The sequence below is a fragment of the Carassius auratus genome, linkage group LG28B (assembly GCF_003368295.1).
Source record: "Carassius auratus strain Wakin linkage group LG28B, ASM336829v1, whole genome shotgun sequence".
NCBI lineage: Eukaryota > Metazoa > Chordata > Actinopteri > Cypriniformes > Cyprinidae > Carassius > Carassius auratus.
Genome location: NC_039293.1, coordinates 4,967,047 through 4,980,113, shown reverse-complemented (window position 1 = coordinate 4,980,113; position 13,067 = coordinate 4,967,047).

Sequence of the window (13,067 nt, the reverse complement as noted above, 5' to 3'; positions counted from 1 at the left end):
TGTTTAGGAACAACTTAAAGTCTTAAAGTGTATGATCATCAGTTGTTTAGTGTATGATGGCCAGTTTTAAGGGGTGTTAACACCATGTGTGATGCCTGTTGTTTTAAAGTCATGTAGTGTATAAAATTCCTTAAGATTCTATTTGGAATTAAACAAGGAAAAGGTCATAATAGAACCAAATGTCTCAGTGTTTTGAGTTGCAAAGTTTGAGACATTGTCGATACCTCTTCGGAAACTTAAGAAGTGAGACATCTATGATTACAGGCCTCTTATTTTCTCTCAAGAGAAACATTCAGGAAAAAGTCTCTGATTTATATCCATTTGGTCTCATTGTCGTCTAGGAAAACTGTTCTTTCTTTCCTACATTGATTTGTTCTTTGTTTCTCTTTCAGAGCGAGGTGAAAGGGTCTCATTTGTGGGTTGAGTCATGTCTGATGTCTGGCTGGAACGTCAACATCTCATGACGATATTGGCTGCAGCGTTTGAGTAGCATTCATTCAGTGTTTCACACAATCGTTTAAACCCTTCGTTTGTCTGTCGGCCTGTCCTTGACAACTTGACAATCTCTCTCTCTCTGTCTCTGTCACACTCTCAGCGTGGGGCGAAACATTGTTCTACTTCATCAGACGCCAGACAGAAAAGTTGAAGAGACTTGGGCCTACTCAAAATCAGCTGGAGCCGTGATGGAGCTGTGGAGTTTGGATCAAGGGATGTGTTTTGGCTTCAGAGGAGCCCATGAACAAGCCTGTCTGATCTTGTCTGGAGCGTTGCCTTGCATGGAATGGAAAATACCAGCCTCCTGCATGAAAATCAAGGAGAGGGAGAGGTAAATAATGGTGTGTGGATCAGATGGATAGTCTGACATATGCGTGAGGGCCCGTTCTGTGTGTGTGTGTGTGTGTGTGTGTGTGTGTGTCAGTGAGTGAGTGGGAGAGAGGAGGATACGAGACTGGCCTCTAGGAGAGGAGAGGCCCTCCTGCCTGTGGTATTCTGGGTGCCTCCGTGTTTAATCACATTACGAACACTTGGAAAACCCGGAGCGAGACAGACTGCAATCCACTGAGCAGCTCATCAAAGCTGTTGAGAACATGTCTAGGACAGATTTAAGCACAGAATCAGAAGAAAGAAGAAGGATTATGTTTGGTCTTTATTATAAAAGATTCTTATATTAAGAATCTTTTATAATAAAGTTTTATTTACATTGAGGCCACTTCATGATGGTAACAAGCTGCTGAATAAATAATAATGTTTGTTTGTTTTAAAAATCAATGTAGTTTCTGGTTAAAAAAGCAGCATGTTTAAGGGCCGTGAAGAGGTTTGTTTATTTATTTCTTAATTATTATTTTTATATTTTTGATCGAAATTTGAAGACTGTTGCCCGACTGGACATTTTAGTTAGAAAGGGGGTAAGAAACAAGCATCCGGGTCCCCCTCTGTGCCTCTGGGACCTGAGCATCAGCTCCAAGTGAACACAGCAGAGATTGGTGCACTCCACCACCCCTGTCTCTCTCTCAGCGCCCTTGCTCCTGTCCAGCCGATCCATGCCTGGTTTTCGTTCTCGCATGTTCCCTGTGTGTAAAAGTAGGTCAGTGTTTGCTTTGTATTATTCAGCAACTGGGCTGATTAGAGAGAGGGAGTGGGGGGTAGAGAGGGATCTTTAACACGATCTCACATCCAGGCCTCATCATTGCATTAGTGTGTGTGTGTGTGTGTTTTGCAGTCTCATGCCAGCCTGTGTCTGATTGCTCATTAGCAAGGGCTGCTGCTCCGCAGACCGAAGGTTGTCAGCTAAAATCAGACCTGCATTCCGGAGACACGAAGCGCCAATCCCAGCAGACCTTGCAGCACACAGTACGCTACTGTTCCTAACCTTCATCTGCCGCTTGCTCTTCCCCTCCCGATGGCTCCGTTCCCTGTGATAATGACCCAATGTACTTTCCTCTCTGGCTGTTTGCTGCATTCCTCCGCCGGAGGAAGTCCGGGAGGCCAAACAGAGCGCTTGTGATTGTGGGAAAAAAAATGAAGTCAACTAAACTCATTACAAATACATAAATGAAAGCATAAATGTGTGCATTTTATGCAATACAGACATGAGATGTTTACCATTTTTAAAGAAAGTTTTAGTGGTGCATGTTCTAGGGTGTCTTGGGTGGTCACTAGGGTGGTACTATGCAGTCACTAAGGTGTTTAGTAGCTGTTAACATGCCACTTGGTGGTCCAGGCTGGATTCTAGCAGAGGCTTGCATTAGTACTTGAATGCATTTAGTTTAGCATTGCTAATCGAGTTATGAATATTGAGCTCTGGGTGGTTTTTAACATGCTTTAATGCAGTAACTAGTATGTCTTCTGTGACATTATAAATGGCTGCTAAGTAGTTTTGAGTTGTAGCTGTACAGTTGCTAGAGTGCTCCGTCTTCATCTCGGTAGCGCGTCACTGTGTGACTCTCCCGGACAATCAAAAATGGGCAAAAAGGCGGGAGCTGGTTGCTGAAGCCACGCCCACCTAGCTCGACGGCAGTGTCAGCAGCGGCAATCCACCTGTCACTCAAGTGACCACGCCCTTAATTATGCAGAACTTTAAGGCTTAATATAATTTAAATGGAGTGCATCTACAGCCCCGCACCCAGAGTCCCGCATCCTTAGCCCCCTCGTAAAATACATTTGAATTTTGAAATTTGAACCCCTGTGTCGGTTAGGTTTAGGGGCGGGGCAAGGTCAATCGTATAAATTCATACGAATTGTGCAACTCGAACGATTTGGCAAAAATCTTATGAATTTGTACAAGCATGGTCTTACGAATTCGTCCGAATTAGCCACCTCATAAAATATGTACGAATTGCCATGAGATCGAGTTGCAAGGGGTCTGAGAATGCGGGACTCTGAGTGCGGGACAGTAGATGCAGCAGGCTCCGAGACTGGCACTGTGAAAGTGAAAAATCTAGTGACCCGGGAACAATTGCCGGGACACATTACACATGTATTTTCCTGACTCGCAGTGTGAAAGGGACTTAAGCGTTTGTACACTGTAATTAAGTTCTTAGTGTGTTCTGCGTGGTTGCTGAGGGAATTCCATGTGGTTGCTACTGGGTTGTGACTGGTTAATTGGGAAATGCTACAGTATTGTAGGTGGTTGTCAATGAGTGTTGGGAGGTTTTTAGCTTGTTGTTGTGCAGTTTCCAGGGTGTTCTGAATGCAGTTGAGTTGTTAAGGGGTTATGGTTGACAGTTTGGAGACAGTCTAGGTAGTTGCTTTAGTTTTTGTGTTGGCTTTGTTATTTGGTTGCTTGGGTGTTCTGCTCATTGGCCAAAATTATTCAACAGTTATAATAAGTGTTTTTTTTTCTTTCACTCACAGCAAAAAACTGCTATGAAGATGTATTTTTATTCAGGGCAACTGATACTTAAAAATCGTTGAGATACAACTACGCTCTGCTTTGATGTGTTTTGTGCATCAGCTTCCTTGGTTAGTATTTTACGAAAGTGTGAAAACAGAGGTGACATTTTAACCACATCGAGCAGTGTCAAAAATAGTTGAGTTTTCCTGTTGCTCTGAACTTTTCTGCATTTTTTTTTTTATTCTCTTTGCTGATGCGACGGTTTCTACATGTGTTTGCGCTGTGCGGCCCCATGTTTGTGTTGTAAACTGTTTGAGGCCTTGAGAAACAAACCTGGTATGCGTGTAAAGCACTTGTTGCTGTTTCTACTAACCTGTGCTAGCGATTGCATAATCACAGACCTCAGATGCCCCTGGAATAGGTTCCTCATGATAAAGATACTGGCACCACGCCACCAGGACGCGTTCCAGTCTCTGTGTATCTTAATGTTTAGAGCGTGTGTCAGAGACAGGATTATCAGGGTCACTCCAGTGTAGTCTCATAAGGGAAGAAATCACAAATGAGATCTCCTTAATATCTCATTTGTTTCTGCTGTACAGTTTAAAAGAAGAGTGTTTATTTGTAATAGGATCTTTTGCCCTGTTAAAACATCTTTGCTTTCACTTTTGACCTTTTTAAGTGACTTCTTTTTGTTAAGTTTTTTTATTTATTTTTTATTTCACGCAAAATTCCAAGAAAACAACTAGATGCATTATGCGTGCCAGGCCAGTAAAGTAAAGAAACACTATGCAAATGCGCACATATGCATTCATATGGATTGAACGTGTAATACGCCATGCATGACTGCCCCATTTTCACAAATTCGTATTTTTACAGGAGGCGCAATCATCAATTATTCATCAGATTTGGAGAAATGTAGCATTACATCACTTGCTCACCAATGGATCCTCTGGAGTGAATGGGTGCCGTCAGAATGAGAGTCCAAACTCTTGTTTTTTCCATTGGAAAGGTCTCATCTGAATCAGGAGAAATATACATGGATCGAAAACGAAACAAATATATCAGTGCATTTTGATGTTAGAAACAACAGGATATGGACTTTTTCACTGAAGGAAGCTTTATTATGGATTATGAACTCATATTTTGGTCAGAAGTGTCAGTTTAAAGTTAAAATCATCTTAATGATGGATTTGTTTCTTAAAAACACAGCTTTTCACCTCACAAATACGTTAACTGATGGACTGGAGTGGTGTGGATTACTTGTTTATCATTGTGATGTTTTTATCAGCTGTTTGGACTCTCATTCTGACGGCACCCATTCACTTTTAGCCAATGTTCCTTTTTTGAACTTTCTTTAAAAACGCACGTTATCAAGCAGTATACAGAAGTTTCGTTTAAAGATTGCTTGAATTAGTTCTAGTTCATTAGTTGATGTTATGAAAAAAAAGAAAAGAAAAGAAACAACAACAACGAAGAAGCCGTTTTATGGTGTGTCATAGATTATGTAATAATGTGTTCAGTTAAAATCAGTGTATTTGTCCTCGGGCTGTATGTGGGCATGTCCGTACTGTGAAGGTGACTCCAAAACAGAATAAACTGAAAAGCGTTTCATTGAAAACTCGTGAGTTTGAAGAGTTTCTTTCTTTCGGTTGAGTCAAACACCCTTGAGATATTTTCTCCATCATATGCAAATCTATTACCATCTGATCAGGCTGTAAAATGATTTATGCAAAGTGGAAATATTCAGATGCACCTAAGCCGTTACCAATAGCAACCTATAGCCAGCGCTTTAATGATACAAACAGTTTGACGCCTGCAGGAAAATTAATGGTGTGTGTGTATAAAGTGTGTGTGTGTGTGTGTGTGTGATTCATTCACACACAGTATCGCTGTTAGACAGCAATGACAATAAATGGAGAGCAAATGGAGACTTTAGCTGAAGTCATCTGCTCCTCGCATGTGTCATTTCATCCAAACAGTGTCTCATACTGTGCTCAGATTGGCAAAGAGAGCAAAATCTACAAACAAGTCACAGATCTCAATGTTAACCCAAGCTGCTGCACAATTTTCACAATTTTCGAAATATTCTGTTATACAGTGCATCCGGAAAGTATTCACTTCACTTTTTATAAATTTGCAAAGATTTCAAACCAGCTTCTTTAACGTTGTCATGTTGGGGTATTGTTTGTAGAATATTATGGAAAATAATGAATTGAATCAATTTTGGAATAAGGCTGTAACATAACAAAATGTGGAAAAAGTGAAGCGCTTTAAATACTTTCCAGATGCATTGTATTTTGCTGTAGACGTAAATCATAAAAGTACTTGCAATTTTTGTATTTATCTTTTATTTATTAAATACTGTACATATTTGAACAATTTGCTTAAGTACAAAGGCAATATAACAGCTAACTTATATTGAATCAGGTCATAAACGATGAGATCAAGTGCAATATCTGAGCAAGTGATTTATGGCCTACTTAGCCCACAAACCAGGAAGTCTCTTGCCCTGTTCACTAAATCATATTCATGAGAGTAAGGTGTTTGTACCCGCACATGATTTCCTGTTTCGTGAGGTCTCTCTGATGACCTTTTATTCAACTCGTTTGACGCGACAGATTCCACGTAGTGCGCTTTATGAACAATGTGACCCTGTTCACCTTAGCTGACATACTTTTCATGCTGTGATTGAAATCAGCGTGCAGATTTGGCATTGAATACAGCAGATTGTATCTGGAGTGTGTTACTATCTTTAAAAGCCAGTCTTTTAAAAAAACATAGTTGTCATTTACTTGCCCTCATGTCTTTTGGTTTTGCTGCTTTTAAACGCAAAATGCAATTGCAAGCTGTTGAGCTTTTATATTATGGATACAATGCTCATCAACATGATTTTGTGGATATTCAGCAAAACATCTCCTTTTATGCTCCGCAGAAGACAGAAAGTCACAAAGGTTTCAAACGTTGTGTATTTGATTTCAATAGCCCACATATTCAGCTTATACTGTCAGTCTGTTGCTACAAGAATGCAGACGCCTCTGTCAATCTGCGTCTATGTTTCTTTTGTAAATAATAAAAAAGAGCAACCTGTGCTTTTTTATTTCGCCTGCCCACACTCTCACAACTTCAGCTCGACAACCTCCACATGTACAACTACAACATTTCCTCTTCCTCATTGCTCTCTCTCTCTCTCTCCCTCTTGGAGGGGGCGGTGTAGGCGTTCAAGGCTCAAAAGAACCAAGGAACATCACCGCTACAGTCAAAAATATCTAAAGGAAGCACACATATGCGCATCGATTGTGTTGGCATTCGTGCTGCTGGCAGGGAAAAACAGTGTTGCGCCGTTGCGGAGGATATTTCCATAGATAAGCAGCAGAGTGGCTTTATTTTTAGATAAATCACTCTGAGCATGCAAAGAAAGACATTAGCCACAAATCAGTTTGGGGGCAGAAGAGCTTCTTTGCAAACACACTTGACTCAGCGAGGGGATGAAAGGTCACACAAACACACACAAAGACGGCAGAGATGCAGCATATGTTGGCGTACGTGTCTTGCTGGTTTGTGATTTTATGAGTAGTTTGTGTGTGTTTGAGGTGGTTCATGTGTCGTTGTACGTCAGTGCACAGTGTGTCCTCCAGCTCAACCTGGACAGACCATATGCTGGCACAATCATCCACCGGAGACCCGATTCTCTCACATCAGAGTAGCAGAAATGATAAAAGAAGTCAACAGTGCAATCACCAAAACCCCTGTTTTTTATCAGTAGTAGGATTTATATATATATATATATATTCCTTTCATTTTGTGAATTGAAAAAAAGTGAAAGTGACGTGACATACAGCCAAGTTTGGTGACCAATACTCAGCATTTAACCCATCCAAAGTACACACACACACCCAGAGCAATTGGCAGCCATTTTTTGCTGCTGCACCCAGGGTTTCAGTGCCTTGCTCAAGGGCACCTCAGTCATGGTACTGAAGGTGGGAGAGAGCACTATACATTCACTCCCCCCACCTACAATCACTGCCGGTACAAGACTTGAACCGACAGACTTTGGGTTATGAGTCCGACTCTTTACTATTAGGCCACGACTTCCCTGGGAATCAAGCATGCCTGTTGTCAGAATTGGTGTGTTTTATAAGGCCGCAAGACATATAGATCTCAGTATATCTTTAGCATAACAAATAAAAGTAACACCATATTTCCTAATGATATCTCATAAGGGTAACATGTACAGGGTGAAAAGCAACGGTCCTAGAACTGAGCCCTGCAGTACTCCATACCGAACTTGTGACTGATATGATACCTCTTCATTTACTGCAAACTTTTGTTACTTGAAATACAGTAAATGATTAATCACACACACACTGTAAGATTTTTTTTTCAGGAATCAAGCATGCCTGTTGTCAGAATGTAATTTATGTATGTATTTATATAGTTATAGATTGAGGGAAATGGAGCAGCAAAACATCTCTGTGTTATCAAGAGGCTCAGTGGTTCATGTAGGTTGTCTACAAACCGGAAGGTTGGTGGTTCGATCCCCGGCTCCACCTGACTAAGTGTCGAGGTGTCCTTGAGCAAGACACCTAACCCCAGCTGCTCCCGACGAGCTGGATGGCGCCTTGTATGGCAGACACCGCCGTCGGTGTGTGAATGTGTGTGTGAATGGGTGAATGTGAGGCAAATTGTAAAGCGCTTTGGATGGCCATGTGGTCTGTAGAAAGCGCTATATAAATGCAGTCCATTTACCAAAGTGAAAGTCATGACATTTGCCAAATATGGTGACCCATAGTCAGAACTGCTGCTCTGCATTTAACCTATCCACGTGCACACACACAGCAGTGAGAAGTGAACACACACCCGGAGCAGTGGGCAGCACCCAGGGGTTCAGTGCCTTGCTCAAGGGCACTTCAGTCATGGGTATTGAGGGAGGCTAGCACCAAGACTCGAACCGGCGACCTTCTGGTATCTAGTCCAGCTCTCTAACCATTAGGCCACAGCCTAATAGAGAAGTGATATATAATCACATGACACAAACCAGCAGGAAGAACAAAAACATGCTGAGAAACATGTTAGTGTGTGTGTGTGGTGCTGTATGCATTTTGGTGCTAATTCAGTCAGCTGTGAACCCAGGTGTGTGCGTGTATGTGTGTGTGTGTGTGTGTGTGTGTGTGTGTGTGCGCGCGTGTGTGTGTGTGTGTGTGTATGCGAGGGTGGGTGGGTGTGTGTGTTTTGGTAACTAGTGGCACACTTGCATCTAGATACCTGTTGTGGTTAAATAGCATTCACACACACACACACACACACTATGTGAAAAATAGCATCACTACAACACACCCACACATACCCAAGTAAATGTTACACCACTGTAAAATGTAAATGACCTAATTAGTATTTGATGTTATTTACAGCAACTTTGACAATTTATTTATTGGTATATTTGTGTTTATATTTTTATACATTGTTGTTGTTGATGTTTCAGCTGAACAGTTGTTTGTTTGTTTTTAAATTAATTATCTTTTTTGCCTTACTTTGACGGGTTGATGACGTCAGGTTGAACCATGGTCACAGTGACAGCGGCTTTGACAAATATGGTACACGTTTGTTAGTGAACCCAATTTATTTCTCCTTCCATGAACTTTTAAATTGCCATCATCTTGAATCGGCCTTTTCTCTTTGTAGCCTTGTGAATTATGGCTTTGACTGTAAGTGAAGTAGAAGCCCAGAGTCTGTGTGTAATTTTCTTCTCAGACTGACCTGAATGAAGCCCTAATTAGCAGAGACACACTTGAGTTTGTTTCAAGCATCTTCCAGCATTCATTCATCTCTCTACCTTCATCCCAAACGGATGCTCTTTATGTAAGAAGCTATTATGCTGTTGCAGCTCATGTCATATTGAAGGGGCCGAGATCAGATATTAACATGACATATGACTGATAAAAAGAGGATTATTACAGAGCGACTGAAGTCAGACCATAATCAGCTGCTATATCTGACACTGTGGTTTATTATTATTATTATTATTTTGGCATTTTAGTATGATTTCTGATGGATTTTGTAACACTGTAGATTGGAGAAATGATGCCGAAAATTCTGATTTGTAATTGTAATAATATTTCACTTTTTCAAATTTTCTGTATTATAGATTTTAGAACACATAGAACAAAAAAACTGCACTAAATGGTCTGAAATGAAAACAAAAATACAGTAGACACAGTGAATGCTAACACGTGACTGTTGTTTTCCTCAGTGATTTCTTCAGGTTTCACACTGATCTGTGGGAAATTACTTGGGTGTACACATTTACATCAATCTCTTCACAGCCGTTTTTGATAAAAAGTGGAACTTACAAGATCAGATTTGACCCTATAAACCAGCACTGTCATGAAATCCAAATTCCAAACAATGAAGTCCGGTGCAAAACAGCTACAAATGAGAAATCAAAATGCACTCCTTCTTTTAACAAATGTCCCTGGTTGTATTGTGCCTAATTCAACAGTGCATGTTATATTCTGTGTTTCTCAAATCAAGTATGGAGCTTTTAAGAATATGGCATTGGATCGACATGTGTTTGAGTAAATGATTAAATAATATCACTTTTAATATGTGGTGAATGTCGTTTTATGATGTATTTAGTGTTCACGGCTATCAGATGGTCTATCAGAGGTCATCTTACAGTCATCGACTGAGATAAACGAAGACATTCGCTGGCAGTTAACAAGCCTAACATGGAAATGCGAAGATGAAGAAAGATCAGAGACTCTAAACAATAATGTCTCAGATATTAGAGATGTGGCAGGGCTGCTGATGCACAGCATGTCCATGGGGATTTTTTGAATCAATAATTAATCAATATTTTACAGTCCAAACGTGTGTGGGAAGGTGCTTACCTTCTGGTCACACCTATTTGACAAATTATTATTATTATTTGAAATATTGCTGTGGTGTGATGAATAATTTTTTGCATGTGCAAATATCTCATTAAACCTCTCAGTTAACTAGAATGCATATTAATCGCATTAGCAAAATAATTAGAAATAGAAAATCATCAAAGAATTTGCAACAGACTTATATCATGCTTTAGAACAAGGCAACTTCCCAATTATTTTGTATTAGTGAGATATTTGTAGTTCCTTGTTAGTGCCATATTAAATAATTCAGTGGAATAATTCTGTAAGTGATATAATCTAGAAATAAAAACGTGTTAGTAACTCTCTTAAACAATCTAGTGAAATCGTATTGTAATATAATATTCTAGAAATAGACAAATCTAGTTAGTGAGTTAGTTTGTTAAAATATCCCATGCTACCACTTAATTAAATCGAGCTCATAAAGCTGCACAGAGTAAATAAAAACGACACAGACTGTTTCAATTATTATTATTATTATTTTTTATTTCTTTTAAAAAAAAATTTTCTTCTATATATATATTTGACAATGTGCATGTTGCATGTTGATATATGGTTCGAAAAAAAAATCTGTCTTCGACAAAAGTGAATGGGGGCAAATATCACTTTTTAATCTCTGACCCTGTTATCTTTTCCTATATAGTTCTGGTGCAATATATTAAAAATAAATAAATAATAAATAAGGCACGATGTGAAAATCTGAGAAACAGCCACAGATATCAGCTTGAATGTGTATAACAGACTGGACTGGAATGGCTTATGTTCAGTGATATGAAAATATAACAAGATATTTATTTCTAAAGCCATTTTCTTCTCTCAGCAAATGTTTATACATGTGACTGATTTGATTTCTGGATGTAGCTTCAACTTTGTTAGTATCCGTGACTCATCATATGCTGAACAAAAAGTTATTATTATCATCTTTACATGTGCTTTCATCTGATGTCTCTGGTGCTCGTGGGTCATAGAGCAGATCTCCAGTCGTCTTTCATTTGTAGATTAAACCGCTTCAGTCCTGTTGACGGCAAAGCAGCTCTAATGAAACGCAGTGGGTGTGAAACCAGGCGCTGCTTCAAACCCAATTACATCTGTCGCTCTCTCATCTTTTCATGAGCTAAACACACTGTGGCTCATTGAAAAGGACAATAATCAGGAACTAATCAGACCCTGGTGTTGGCCCCTGATGAAAGACTAATTTTCTCTGCTTGCCATCGATCCTGATCTGTTTTCTTCTCGATAGGGAATCTTTCTGAGTGCACATATTGCCATGGCAACATTGTAATGAGACGTTGTCTGGTGTGAATAAGTCTACTGGGAGATTGAGATTTTATTCAAAACCTGTATGTGTGTGTGCAACAAGAGAGAAAGAAATATATATTGGCTAAGTAGCAGATGCAGGGTTATTGTGGAAACCAACACCTGACACTTGAGACGCACCTGTGCCGTGTGTTACTGAGTGTACTCTTTGGGAATAATCCAGGGGAAAATTACTGGAACAGAACACATTTAGTTAATTACTTAGGTAGGTAGGTAGGTAGGTAGGTAGGTAGGTATGTCAGTGGTTTTAAAGAGCTCCCTTTTTTAATAATCTATCAATTAATTCTGAGGGTAGGGTAACATGTACAGGGTGAAAAGCAACGGTCCTAGAACTGAGCCCTGCAGTACTCCATACCGAACTTGGGACTGATATGATACCTCTTCATTTATTGCAAACTTTTGTTACTTGAAATACAATAAATGTTAACAGAAATAAATGAATAATCACACACACACTGTACGATTTTTTTTTTTCCAGGAAAGAAGCATGCCTGTTGTCAGAATGTAATTTATGTATGTATTTATATAGTTATAGAGGAATAATTACTTTTCTAAAAGTTACAGAATGAAGCACTTTTGCTGCAAAACAGAGCAAGAAAAGTCCTGTTTTCACGCAGAAACATTAATGAAATTGACTTGAAATGCAGCTTTGCATCATCCGTCTGTGATTGTTGTTGGCTGAGTGGAGCGTGTGGCATTTCACACCTCCCCGTCTCTCCTCTCACATCTCTCTTTTATCACAGAGATGGGAAAACTCGCAGTGCTCATGGGCTGAGCTCAATTACTGAGATATCAACTTCTTATTACTATCCTGCAGGAATGAAATGTTCATGGACATTTAGATCCTGCTGATTATCTAACTATCAATAATCGTGATCACTGATGATTTATATTATGGAAAGATGTAGCAAAAAGTTAGTTATCATGAACTGATAAACCATAAACTAGAAATCACTCCCTCCCTCACTCCCTCCCTCACTCACTCACTCCCTCACTCCCTCACTCACTCCCTCACTCACTCACTCACTCCCTCACTCACTCCCTCCCTCCCTCCCTCACTCACTCACTCACTCACTCACTCACTCACTCACTCACTCCCTCACTCACTCACTCACTCACTCCCTCCCTCACTCACTCACTCACTCACTCCCTCACTCCCTCCCTCACTCACTCACTCACTCCCTCACTCCCTCACTCCCTCACTCACTCCCTCCCTCCCTCACTCCCTCCCTCCCTCACTCACTCACTCACTCACTCACTCACTCACTCACTCACTCCCTCCCTCACTCACTCCCTCACTCACTCACTCACTCACTCACTCACTATTTTTCCCTGTTCCATTGGAAATCAGTGAGTGAGTGAGTTTTATTTTATTAGTTAATAATTTAGTTAGTTTTAAAGAGTTAGTTCACCTAAAAATAAAAATTAGTCCATGTTTTACTCACCCTCAAAGGGTGCATGGCACGTTCGTCTTACATCATCCCCCGAAACTTTCAGCAGAAGTAAGAAAA